Below are 13,171 nucleotides of genomic sequence, written 5' to 3' on the forward strand. Positions count from 1 at the left end.
CCATTTTTAATCTCAATAAATTCATCCATAATCTCACTGTCAAGATGCATTATTTGACCACTACTTTGGTCTTGCCTGACACCTTGCCCAATAAATCATGCTCTCTACGACAGTACTCTTCCAATAGGACCAATATGGATGATTTTAACTTTAGTGGACATTGTTCAATGATTGATTTGGACGCACTTCTTAGGGAGCAGGATGGAGGGGATGAGGTACGCAATGATGGTTTGATCTCAAGGGGTTCCAGACCATGTTCATCTTTTTATCTGATATATTTGTCCAAGCAACGGACTATACATAAATACAATTTGTCTAGGGATTAAATGAAAGCTTTGGAATATTTGTCTTTCAATCAGTCCATAGTTGTAAAGCAGTCGGACAAGGGTGGAAGCATTGTGGTATTAGATCGTACAGCATATATTGCTGAATCTATGAGATAATTGTCCGATACAAATAAATATCAGATGCTCCCATCCAATCCAACTACCCAATATCTCTTTGAGGGATCTTTTGGATGATGGAGGGTTACATTGATTATAAAACTGCTGAAGCATTGTTTATTATCTGCCCCAGAATTCCAATTTCACCATCTTCCAAAGGTTCATAAGGGTTTGACAGGAGTTCAGGGTAGACCGATAGTCTCAGGGATTGGTTCACTTTTTGAACAACTGTTCCATTGGTTGGATAACATTTTACAACCAATAGTCTTTAAATTACCTAGCTACTTAAAGGAGTATGTATGGCAACCCAGGGCCGGCCTTTAAGGTGTGCGACCTGTGCGGTCACACAGGTCGCAACACGCCAGAGGGCGCCTAATATGCAGACAGCACAGAATGCAGTTGTAAAAAAAAATTTATTACTGAGGATTGCGGGGGGAGGAGCGGGGCTGCGGCGGGTGAGGGGCGGGGTTGAGAGGCGGGGCTGTGGCAGGCGCTCGTGTGACGCTCAAGTGGAAGTTTAGTGGAAGTACACTGCTTAGCAGATATAAGGAGTTCCTTTGGAGCAACTATTTCCCCCCCGCCATTTGTATCATAGGTATCATGTCCTTCTGTGAGAGCCCGTTCCCCTTTTAAAACTATGAATGGAGCCTAGGGATGTAAGTGATCTCTATTACTACGACCAACACCGCATGTCAGAGGGGCATTTAACCCTTCACCCAAAAGAAGGAATTCCCATATTTAAATGAGGAGTATCTTGCCTTTTGAAGTATTTTGGGGGGGGGGAGATATTGGCTCTGTAATGCCCTCTCCAACTTTCCAAAATTATGTGTCCAGTGACAATGTGATTAACATTGCCTACAGTGATCACCTGCAGGTGACATTCCATTAATTTCAAAAAGACTGATTCCCCCCTATTAAATGAGTGGCTGTGTTACCTTTTGTGGTGCAGGATGCAAGATATGGGCTCTGTAAGTGTGCCCCTCACCACCTCCAGAGACACACAAGTGAGTCAGAGCAAATAACAGCTCAGAGATGTCCTATGTATTAAGCATTTAAGAAATGGTAGATTATTCGTTTTTAACAATACTTTTTTTTACCTATGGTGAAATTCAAATGCCTAAATGTATAATTATAAAATATATTTTGTTTATGTATATATACAGTGTCCCTTTAAGCTGTCTGACAGAAGAGGTGTATGCATTGATAAAATAAATCACTAAAATCATCACCCATAACAAATTGTTCATATAATGAGATAATCTGGCATAAATGATTTATACAAATAAGGTTGCAGCTGTACAATTACATTGATATGACAGAGCAAGATGTAACTATGTGCTTATAATGTTCACCTTCATAAGAGAATATGAAATTCTGTATACAAGAACAGCTGTCCCTCATCTAACATTCATAAAAGCAAAACAAAAGCTACGTACAACCATATACAGAACCAATACAGGGTTTATTGTCTCCAAATAATGCATTTTTTAATAATTTAATTAAGGATATACCAAACTATTTCGTAAACCAACTGACTGCAATGGCTATTTACAAGCAGATAGTGGACATTACAAGCCATGGCTTAAAAATATACCCTACGGGCAATTTCAGCGGATTAAAAGAAATTGCTCAAGAGACAGTGACTTCAACAAAGAAGCAGCTCTACTCAAACAAAAATTTGCACAAAAAAAGTATCCTAAAAAATTGATAAATGATTCTCTCATAAAAGTACAAAACATTGAGAGAAAACAACTTTTAATACCAAACAAAGAAAAGACCAATTCAAGTCAAAAAATCAGACAGAACACGATAAGTATGATAACAACATTCAACGAGGCAGCCCCTGAAATAAAGAAAATACTCAGAAAATACTGGCCAATATTAGAACAGGACAAACTCCTTAAAAATAGTATAGGACCCACACCCAAGATCACATTTAGGAAAAATACCTGTTTAAAACAAATTTTGGCTCCAACAAGACTCAAAGAGATAACTCCTACTTCCAATTGGCTCACTACCAATACAAAAGGGTTTTTTAAATGCAATAGGGCAAATTGCAAAGGATGTGAGCATGCATACAATACCAAGCCCACAAAACAAATATTCTTGCACACCTTTCCACACAAAAAATGTACAATCAATGCCCTGACCAATTGTAAAAGTACCTTCGTAGTCTACTTATTAGAATGCCCGTGCCACCTACAATACATAGGCCGCACCAAACGCCCATACAAGACCAGGCTATTAGAGCACTTAAAAAACATTGAATCAGGATACAAAGGACATAATTTATCAAAACACTATAAAAAAGTACATAATATGGACCCCAATACAATTAAAGGTACAATTTTAGAACAGGTCTCAGTCCCCAAAAGAGGAGGGGATAGATTTCAACTTTTAAGACAACGTGAGACCTACTGGATCCATTATATGGGTACAATGAGCCCAGAGGGTCTAAATGTAGACATAGATCTGGCAGCCTTTTTATAATCAGGTACACACAAAATAACCTTTAGTTATATGAACTTCTTACTTAGAATACTAATTAATATATTCATAATTATATTTATAATTGTATTTAACATCCAGTAGTCACATTACAAGTATATCATCTTTTCTCCTTTCTTCCTTTTAATATGGTTATTATCCACATGATTAAAATAAATGAGTCTTTCTGCACCAATATAGATTTCTAATAACAAACATACACCTTCAGTTTATTGAACATGAAAGCATAAACTGCATCATGTAGAAGGATAATAGCCGAATAAAAACATTGCTCGCCTTAAAAAACACATTAATGATGGAAACAACTCAATGTAGTTGTGTCCATCTGAAAAGGACAAGCATTGTGATCCTTTTTAAAATAATTCAGTTCCTTACGTTTGACTCTCAGATATGCCTATAAGGGTTTCATCTCTAAGTTCAATTCACAGTCTTGTAACAATGTTCACAACGTTAATTAAATCTAAATAAATAACTTATAGCCGATATATACTACATATCACAAATGGCATGGTTACCATAACAACAGAAGTAACAGAGAAAGTTACACGTCACAGACGTTTCACACGCAGTGACATCATCACGCTTATCATAGTCATCACGTTTCACGCTACGCAGACGCACACAGGCCCGCAAAGAATTCACGCCCACCAGACTGACCTTAAATACGGCGCACTCTCTACCTGTCCACTCACTTTCTACCTCTGAAGAAGAAGTCACGATAGACTTCGAAACGCGTAAGGTTATACACAGTGGGCGGACAGGGCCTAACGACTTTTACCAAACTTTTTATAAAACTGCTTTTAAAAGTTTATCTTATTTTAACTTGTTTATGAGGCACCTTATCACCTATAAGGTCTAGCATTCACTTGGGACTATTGAGCGCACAGGACTTTTACATTGTACAGCGCATACCCCAGTGGTTTATAGTATCACATTGGTAAAGATTATTATCGCCATCATTACACCTGTACTAGTTGTGGGCAGTACTTTCAGCCCCACACTGCCATAGATTTTATGTCAATTATTGGCTGTGACAACACACAGCATATCTATCAAAATCTAGGACTGGCTTATAATTATCAAGCACCAGAATCCTGTGATTATCACCATCTCTACCACACCCAAGGATACAGCTCTTTGTGAGCAGTATTTATGTTCATAACTTACCTCATACTGATTGAGGGATTTTAATGTAAGCGCATATAAACACTCAATACATTTTCATTTTGTGTAAAAACAATATTATGCTATGTGCTTTTGTTTCTTCCCTTTCATGAACAACGTCCTGACTGCACACTGAGGGAAAAGGGGATTCTCACCACCTAAAGGCTCTTCTACCTAAGAGATATTACAAACAAGAATCAAGTATTCCTACCACCATCCAAGAAAGATACAGAAAGACAGATTACAGTCTACTATCCAAAGAGAGTCCAGGATCTTCATTCCCAGAACGAAAGGGCCATCCTTGCCCCACAGTACTTCAAGGATAACAGCAGGATACAGGAGTTTCCCTACAGCGGATCATCTTTAATCCAGAGCTCTTATCTTACCTCATAAGATTGAGGTAACAGCTGGTAAGCAGTAACTCTTCAATTGATATTACTTCTGTGACATTATTCATCAACAAAAGACTTATATTTAATGTAAAAATGTATATTGTTAAGCTGAGCGCCTCCACCATTATATTGTTTGTTCTCTTTCCATATATATATATATATATATATATATATATATATATATATATATATATATAATATATATACAGTATATAGCATACAAGAAAACTTGCACTCACTGGATTTTTAAACAAATTTTACTGTGACCGTGTGACGTTTCGGGGATAATATATCCCCTTCCTCAAATATATTACACACACCTACATACATATATATGTCACGCCCCCTCACTAGCCATAATTACGATAGCAGTGCCACGGCACAATTTTATTTCTTCTAGCGTGTTTTGGAGTAATTTTATGATTGCTTGTTTTATATGCAAATATATATTTGTTATATGCACCCACTGTTTTTAGCTTTATGTGTGCATAAAGGGTGATAAGGGTGCTCTGACAAAATGCCGATGGACATTTGGCCGACAGCATTCTGTCCGACGGACATTTGGCCGATGGACAGAACATGCCGAAGCATGTTCCGAGTTCGGCCGAGGCCAGATACGCTCCGGAGTGCTCTGTTCTAATTAGAGCCTCAGGCGCTGCCACCACTTCTGGGAACCTAAACATGGGTCCCAGCCCGCACGTCTTGTATTTCTCTGTCTGTGAAATTATCTATCTATCAAATCTATCTATTTATATATCTATCTATTGAATCTATCTATCTAACAAATTTATCTATATATCTATTGCATCTATTTATCTATCTAATCTATCTATCTATCTATCTATCTATCAAATCTATCTATCAATCTATCTATCTACCTATCTCGTGGCCGGACTGTTATCCGTCGGCCAAATGTCCGTCTGCCAAATGTCTGTCGGCCAAATGTCCATCGGCTAACAGTCCGGCCACGGCTCATAAGAGCCTATGTTAAATAAAGTGCGCTTTTCCAAAAAAGCTGGTTTGCATGCCCATATATTTCATCCATTATTAAATAAAAAGGGTCACACAGACCCATTCTACACAGATTAATATTCCCTTTCCGAAAACGGTTTATCTTCTGTTGGGGAGGTGAGGACTACATCTGAAAGAGAGGAACATTTGTTGGCAAAGGAGCAGAATCAAGCAATCCGTTGATGGCTATATGCCCCACAGTGTCTTATCCATACCTCATAGGAGTTGAGGTTGAAACACCCGAGTGTCCATTTGGCCTTATTTTATTTAACATTTTCAAGTTTGTTTAATATACTACACCCACCAGAAAGGACTCTTTTGCTGTACACCCTTCCCTCTTCTGTTCCATATATATATATTTATATACACACATACACATTTTCCAGTTGTCTGCCATAATGGATCCCAGAGGAAGAATTCAAGCTGGGCTACACTCGAGTGAGTGGTGTGGAGCCGTTTGATGGGTTGGTAAGCCACAGGAAGCTTTTTCCAGTGTGTCCCTTGTTGCCGGACATTTTGGAGGTCATTGGCTGTGTGTATCCCTCCAGTCAGTGCTCAGACCATACGCCGCACACTGCATCAAATTGTTCTGCATGGCTGTTGTCCCAGAAGGAAGCCTCTTCTAAAGAAGATGCACAAGAAAGCCCTCAAACAGTGTGTGGCGGCAACCAATTGAGGAGTACAAAGACAAGTGTGTCTTGCCTACAGTCAAGCATGGTGGTGGGAGTGTCATGGTCTGGGCCTGCATGAGTGCTGCCGGCACTGGGGAGCTACAGTTCATTGAGGGAACCATGAATGCCATCATGTACTGGGACATAATAAAGAAGAGCATGATCCCCTCCCTTCAGAGACTAGGCGGCAGGGCAGTATTCCAGCATGATAACGACCCCAAACACACCTCCAAGATGACCACTGCCTTGCTTGCTAAAGAAGCAGAGGTTAAAGGTGATGGACTGGCCAAGCATGTCTCCAGACCTAAACCCTATTGAGCATCTGTGGGGCATCCTCAAACGGAAGGTGGGGGAGCGCAAGGTCTCTAACATCCACCAGCTCTGTGATGTCGTCATGGAGGAGTGGAAGAGGACTCCAGTGGCAACCTGTGAAGCTCTGGTGAACTCCATGACCAAGAGGATTAAGGCAGTGCTGGAAAATAATGGTGGCCACACAAAATATTGACACTTTGGGCCCAATTTGGACATTCCCACTTAGGGGTGTACTCACTTTTGCTGCCAACGGTTTAGACATTAATGGCTGTGTGTTGAGTTATTTTGAGGGGACAGCAAATGTATACTGTTATACAAGCTGTACCCTCACTACTTTACATTGTAGCAAAGTGTCATTTCTTCAGTGTTGTCACATGAAAAGATATAATAAAATATTTACAAAAATGTGAGGGGTGTTGTCACTTTTGTGGGATACAGTATATGTATATATCTATGTACAGTGGAGGGCTTAGGGTGCTTATTATATGGTTCTCTGTTTTTGTTAAAGGGACAGTAAAGTTAAATTTAAAATTTCATGATTGAGATAGTGCACGTAATTTTAAGAGACTTCAGTTTTCTTATATTATTCAATTATTTCATTTATTTTGGTATCCTTGTTTCCAGTTATTTATTATTGTACTTGTTTGCCCTTGCACATAAATAATCTCTAGTTAAAAGTATTTGTTACAAAGATTATTTTTCCTCTCTTTTTTTGTTGATGTTTAGGTGAACATGGTGGGAGGGGCTAGGAGGGGGTGGGGAGAGGGAATATGAGGGGTGGGTGGGGAGGGGCTAGGAGGGGAGGGGTGGGGAGAAGCTAGGAGGGGTGAGCCACGGGAGTAGCCTGCACAGGTTCCCTGTGGCAACCAACCTATAGCTGGTTTACTGTTATTACATAATTATACTCTAGTATCCCACATGATAAAGGAATTTTGGCTATCAGTTACTTCTTGGATTTGGATGGTAATTTGAATAGTATTCACATGTCTGCTTTGCGTAACTAAACAGTTAATATGTTCTTAATTGTGCAGCCAAACAGCCCCTTGTGGACCTTTTATATGTTGTATGACACACATGTTATTTCATGATCTATAATTACGGCAATGTAATGCCTAAATGTGTCAAAGCTTGTTCTTTGAGCTACATAATCCTTTTTTTTTTAATCCTGGGCTACTTGCCCCAATAAAGTTGTTATTTTATTTATATATGACAGACTTTGGACATTTTTTTGCTGGCAATAAGCCCCTAACCTACTAACGCCTACACCATCACAACCCACCAACACAACAACATACCCCTATACTACTTAACACCTAACACCCCACCTCTAAGCTAAAACCCCCTAAGTTACAAGAAATAACAAACACTAATTTTACAGGAAATAAAAAACTAACACTACCAAGAACACCCTCCAAAGTTATGCCTATTCTAAAAATAAACCCCTCCTTTAAAAAAAAACACCCTAAAATAAAACAAAAAAACTATACTAACACTAAACTAAACTATAGCCGTCAGAAGGACTTTTGTTGGGCATTGCCCTAAAGGGATGCAGCTCCTTTTCCTTAAAAAAAAAAAACACAAAGCAACATTCAATACAAGTAACACCCTCCCAAACCCCCCCCCCCCCAAAAAAAAAAACAACTAGGATTGTCATTAGAAAGGCATTTAGCTCTTTCACTGTCCAAGTGGGGAAAAAAAGCCATTCTTAAGAAAAAAAAACACCCCAAAAAAGCCTAGGTGCTCCCCAACTACGGTGCTCCGCTTCTATCGCGGGGGGAGATGGATGAAGACTTCCCCAGCGGAGAGGAGGAAGATGATGTATGAAGATGGGCCACTGCTGCAAGGATCAAGAAAGAAGCTGGACCACTGCCACCGGGTCAATAAAGAAGTCGGACCACCACTGCTTGGATAGAAAAGGAACACTCCAGTTGGGGAGCACGTAGGAGCAGAATTCTAGTTTAGCAAGTACCTTCTTTGGGGTTTAGTGCTAGTCTTATTTTGGGTATTTGTTTTATTTTTAAGAATTTTTTGGGTTTTTTTTTCACTTGGGAAGCAAAAAAGCTAAATATCTACATGTAAATATATGTGTTTATATGTCAATATGTATGTATATATTGGAATATACAGACAATACAACATTGATTGGGCTTATTTTAGAACAAGATGAATTGAGCTATAACATGGAAATAGGCAGGCTGTTAACATGGAGTGAAACAAACAACTTATAATTAAATGTTCATGAAAACAAAGAGATGGTAAGTGATTTTAGAAAAAAGTCTCCATCACTTTCTTCTCTGAAAATTAAAGATTGCATAGTAGACAGTTACATTTTACAAATTCCTTGGCACAAAAACTCAACATGGTTTGAAATGGGATGTTAAAATTTTTACTATAATTAAAAAGTCTCAACAACAATTGTACTTCTTAAGGAAATTTAAAAAATTTGGCCTGTCTCAAAAACTGTTTGCTTGTTTTTTTTCAGCCATCATTAAATCAGTTTTATCAGCCTCTATTTTAACTTAGTATAGCTCTGCTACATTATCATTAAAGGAAAAACTACACCAAATTGTGAGATATGCGAAAAAAAATCATTGGGTGTCAACATTCATCTCACCCTGGCCATTGTTTTTTAATTATCTATCTTTTTATTGGAGGCCAAGGTTGAGAGATGTTTTTACCTTGGACAAACTGTTTTCTGATTTTTTTTTCCCCTGGCTATTAAAGTGAAGGTCCATTTTGATGAATTAGTGCCCGATTTTTAATAAACCTAATCCTGAATGCCGCTCCAGCGATTCCCCCGGCCGTCGGAAGCCTCTGCAGACGTCAGAAATAGCGAATCAGGCTTCCTCCAATCACAGCTTCCCCCCAGGGGAATCTTAGCCTAATGCAATGCTGTGATTGGAGGAAGCAGGATTCATCATTTTGGACCTGCGAAGACGGCTTGCGACGGACGGAGGAAGTGCTGGAGCGGCTGCCAGGATTAAAAGGTAAGTTTTTGAAGAAAACGAGTGAAATGTCAATTTTGATGAATTAAAGTGCTCTTGTTTTTAATAGGTTTATTAAAACCCGGGCACTAATTCATCAAAATGGACCTTCGCTTTAAAATACCAAACAGGGATACTTCTGTTATTTCACTTTTGGTATTGGTAAATTGTACTTTGCTAACTCTTTGTGAATATATTTGATGATTAGAAATTCCTTGTATATTTTTTTTATATACTTTGTAAACAAATTATTCTATTAACATATAAATAAATACACATGTATATACATATATACACACACACATAGAGAGAGTCATGTGAAAAAGAAAGTACACACTCTTTGAATTCTATGGTTTTATATATCAGGACATAATAAATATCACCAAACAACAAGGGAAGGCACCCGGTCTCCAACAATCACAGGATACTTGGAACAGGACCAGGACACTTGCATCAAGTAAAAGCAATAGTAGTTTATTGGACATCAGTAGGTAAGAAACACATCACATCCAAGAACATGGTCAGTCAGGCTTGGTCAAACATGTTTCGTATAAACATACAGTAGGTGGTCATTGATAAAGTACAGTATGTTTATACGAAACATGTTTGACCAAGCCTGACTGACCATGTTCTTGGATGTGATGTGTTCCTTACCTACTGATGTCCAATAAACTACTATTGCTTTTACTTGATGCAAGTGTCCTGGTCCTGTTCCAAGTGTCCTGTAATTGTTGGGGACCAGGTGCCTTCCCTTGTTGTTTGGTGTATTTTTGCAGAAGGGCGTTTGATGGAGTGCTCAGGAGTGGCACCGGATGATGACGTCATCAGCAGTAGACCAGTTGAGCAGTGAGTTGTGAGCGTGTTATGCCTGGATTTAGTCAGCGTGAAGGCGGCTGATCTGACTTTGTTTGGTGTGAGTGGTATCCTGAGCACTGCCTTTCCTTGTTGTTGGTTTCATAATAAATATCATCTGGTCCTTAGGTGGTCTTAAAGGGACAGTCTACACCAGAATTGTTATTGTTTAAAAAGATAGATAATGACTTTATTACCCATACCCTAGTTTTGCATAACTAACACAGTTATATAAATACACTATTTACCTCAGTGATTATCCTGTATCTAAGCTTCTGCAAACTGCCCCCTTATTTCAGTTCTTTTAACAGACATCCATTTTAGTCAATCAAAACTAGCTCACTGGAACTTCATGTGCATGAGCACAGTGTTATCTATACGACACACATGAACTAACACCCTCTAGTGGGGAAAAACTGTCAAAATGCCCTGAGAGAAGAGGTGGACTTCAAGGGCTTAGAAATTAGCATATGAACCTCCTAGGTTTAACTTTCAACTAAGAATACCAAGAGAACAAAGCAAAATTGGTGATAAAAGTAAATTGGAAAATTGTTTAAAATTACATTCTCTATCTGAATCATGAATGAAGTTTATTTTGGACTAGACTGTCCCTTTAAAATTAGTTAAATACAACCTCAGATGAACAAAAACACATGGCATATTACACTGTGTCATGATTTATTTAATAAAAATAAAGCCAAAATGGAGAAGCCATGCGTGAAAAACTAAGTACACCTTATAATTCAATAGCTTGTAGAACCACCTTTAGCAGCAATAACTTAAAGTAATCGTTTTCTTTATGACTTTATCAGGTTCTCACATCATGGTGGAGGAATTTTGGCCCACTCTTCTTTACAACGTTGCTTCTGTTCATTGAGGTTTGCATGCATTCATTTAAGCACAGCTCTCTTAAAGGGAAATAATACTCCTATGCTAAATCACTTAAAGCTGATGCAGGAAAATATCACCTGAGCAACTCTATGTAAAAAAGGAAGATATTTTACCTCACAATTTCCTCAGTTCAGCAGAGTAAGTTCTGTTTAAAAAGTTATACTCAGCTGCTGCCCAGCTGCAGGTAAAAAAAAATAAAAAAAAAAAATGAAGAAATGAACAGCAGCCAATCAACAGTGCTGAGGTCAAAAACTCTTTTACCGTTATCTCATGAGATTTGACTTAACTCTCATGAGATTTCATAATAAACCTCCTTAAACTGAATAGGGAAATAAGATGAGTGTGCACAAATGCTCGCTCCTTTTGCTGTCCCGGGACAGACATACTGATTTGCTGCTTAGAAGTCCTTTACAATGGGATGTGGTTACTGAGGAATTTTTGAGGTAAAATATCTTTCTTTTTTACATAGAGATATTTAGGTGATATTTTCTAGTCAGCTTTTTACAGCTATGCTGCATCACTTTCAAGTGTTTCAACATTTGGGTATCATGGCCCTTTAAGGTCCCACCACAGTATTTTAGTCGGGTTGAGGTCTGGAGGCCCATTTATCAAGCTCCGAATGGAGCTTGAGGGCCCGTGTTTCTGGCGAGCCTGCAGGCTCACCAGAAACAGCAGTTATGAAGCAGCGATCTAAAGATCTCTGCTCCATAACCCTGTCCGCCTGCTCTGAGCAGGCAGACAGACATCGCCGGAATTCAACCCGATCGAGTACGATCGGGTTGATTGACACCCCCCTGCTGGAGGCCGATTGGCCGCAAGTCTGCAGGGGGCGGCGTTGCACCAGCAGCTCACAAGAGCTGTTGGTGCAATGCTGAATACAGAGAGCATATTGCTCTCTGCATTCAGTGAGGTCTGGTGGACGTGATCCGCCAGAACTTTGATAAATAGGCCTCCTGGACTTTGACTGGACCATTGCAACACATTGATTCTTTTCCTTTTCAGCCATTCTGTTGTAGATTTGCTGGCGTGCTTCGGAACATTGTCCTGTTGCATGACCCAATTTCGGCCAAGCTTTAGCTGTCGGACAGATGGCCTCACATTTGACTCTAGAATACTTTGGTATACAGAGGAGTTCATGGTTGACTCAATAATTTCAATGTACCATGGTCCTGTGACTGCAAAACAAGACCAATTATCACCCCTTCACCACCGTGCTTGACAGTTGGTATGAGGTGTTTGTGCTGATACGCTGTGTTTGGTTTTCACCAAATGTGGCACAGTGCATTATGGCCAAACATCTCCACTTTGGTCTCATCTGTCCAAAGGACATTGTTTCAGATGTCTTGTGGTTTGTTCAGATGCAACTTTTCAAACCTAATCCTTGCTTTTTAGAGAGAAGAGGCTTTCTCCTGGCAACTCTTCCATAAAAACCATACTTGCTCAGTCTTTTTCTAATTGTACTGTCATTAACTTTATCATTTAACATGCTAACTAAGACCTGTAGAGTCTGAGATGTAACTCTTGTGTTTTTTGCAATTTCTCTGAGCATTGCATGGTCTGAAGTTGGGGTGAATTTGCTACAAGTCCACTCCTGGGAAGATTGGCAACTGTCCTAAATGTTTTACACTTGTGAAAAATCTTTCTCACTGTAGAATGATGGAATTTCAAATGTTTGGAAATTTGGACCTTATAACCCTTCCCAGATTGATCGGCAGCAACAATTGCTTCTCCAAGATCATTGCTGATTGTAGTATAAGATAATTGCTGATGTCTTTCCCCTTTGGTATTGTGTTAACACACACCTGAATGTGCCAGACCAGCAAACTGCTAAAACTTTGGCTTTTATAGAGCTGGTCACACTTATTGATTATCAATTAATCAAGGGCACTTGATTAGCTGCTACTTAGTAGTACGCAGTAAGGGTGTACATAGTTTTTCACACA

This window comes from Bombina bombina, chromosome 2 (assembly GCF_027579735.1).
Source record: "Bombina bombina isolate aBomBom1 chromosome 2, aBomBom1.pri, whole genome shotgun sequence".
Classification (NCBI taxonomy): Eukaryota; Metazoa; Chordata; class Amphibia; order Anura; family Bombinatoridae; genus Bombina; species Bombina bombina.